This window comes from Chionomys nivalis, chromosome 10, assembly GCF_950005125.1.
Source record: "Chionomys nivalis chromosome 10, mChiNiv1.1, whole genome shotgun sequence".
In the NCBI taxonomy this organism is placed as follows: Eukaryota; Metazoa; Chordata; class Mammalia; order Rodentia; family Cricetidae; genus Chionomys; species Chionomys nivalis.
Genome location: NC_080095.1, coordinates 61,406,980 through 61,408,528, shown reverse-complemented (window position 1 = coordinate 61,408,528; position 1,549 = coordinate 61,406,980). Strand labels below are relative to the sequence as shown.

Below are 1,549 nucleotides of genomic sequence, written 5' to 3'. Positions count from 1 at the left end.
GACTTTTGAAAAGAGGGGATTACTGTGAAATTTTGTGTTCTAAAAGCAATGCTTGTCAGCATGGGATAGTTCCAATAGGTATTTATTAACTAAATAAGTAGGCCATTAATGACTGAATACACAGCATTTATGTTATATGGTGGTCTTTATAGTGCATTATTTTTTGTTTTAGTACAGAATATACCTTTCATATATTCTAAAGCAGATCAGCTTCCTCCTGAAGCTCATTCCTCAGCAGAATAGATTTCATTGTAAACTGTGCTTCTCTATAGAGCCCCAGTGCTGAATCATTGTTTCTCATGTTTGTATTGGTCTCGTTAGTGATCCTGCTCCAGTGCGCAGATGCTGATGATCTACTCTAACACAGTGTGGGGGAACCTGTCTGTGCCCTATCTATGCTGCTTAACTGATGCATAAATGGCAACTTTTCCTGGATGCTGGCTGGCATTGTTGTTATTATTTTATATTTGCTTACCTCAGTGTAACAATGTATCTACTTATCACAGTCTTTCTAAGGTTGAGGGCAAGTGTGTTCTCTAAGGGACATATTTTCACAGTCTATGATATTTATCTGAAGAATATATCTACATTTATTGAACAATTCAATCAAACAGCAACTATAGGTTTGATTACAAACCCATAGAAACCTGGCTCCCTGTTCCAAAGGGCTGTGGAGCTCCAAGGAAGGAAATGAGCACAATAGGTGGGCAAGCCAAACATCGACAGTAGCAAAGTAGGGAGGCTCCACCATGTATGATGTAATTATTCCACCTTGTAAGACAGTCTCTGGGACATGTCCTGTGTCACCCTTCTCCTCCTCCTCTTCTTCCTCCTCCTCTTCTTCTTTCTTCCATGTAAGACCTTTACTTTGCTTTTTAATAAAACATTTTAATGATCATATATTTATTGTTCAAAATGTTGGGGTTTGTTATGACATTTTCCTAAGTATTTAATGCACATTGACCTTATTTGCCCCTCATTTTCCTCTCTTGTCTCCTCATCCTCACCTATTTTTCTTCTTAAATAGTTGCTCTTCTACTTTGATGTCTTGCTTTGCTGTTTTTGTTTTTTAAAGCAGGATTCTATACAGCCCAGGCTTTTTTCCAACCCAGTATGTATCTTTTAACTCTTGGTGCATCTGCCTACAACCCTGAAGGGCTGGGGTTGTAGAATTGTACCATTTTGCCAGGCATTTATGCTAAACACATTTGCATGTACACATATGCATGCACACACATTTTTGAGAATTTCTATAAGTGTACTGTGTGAAGGGGCCTTTCTAATTTCCTCTGTATCGGTCCAACTTTAGTATATGTGCTGCTGAAATGAGCACTCCTTGGAATTCTTATACCACTCCCTTCTGTTTTTTGAGACAAGGTCTTACTGTAATCCAGGCTGGTTTTGAATTCTCAATAACCCTCCTGTCTCAGTCTCTTAAGTGCTGTGCTGAGATTATAATAGTGAGCCAAACATCTGGCTTAGAATTCCATCTCCATGACCGTGCAAAACGAAGCCTTGGGACTCTGAGGAAGATTCACAATTTTACTTG

The 1,549-nt window shown here is 38.9% G+C and overlaps 1 pseudogene; it reads right to left on the bottom strand.

Moving 5' to 3' along the window:
* Positions 1-1,233: 1,233 nt before the first annotated feature.
* On the bottom strand, positions 1,234-1,333 carry LOC130883282 (U6 spliceosomal RNA; annotated as a pseudogene).
* Between the last annotated feature and the right edge of the window lie 216 nt (positions 1,334-1,549).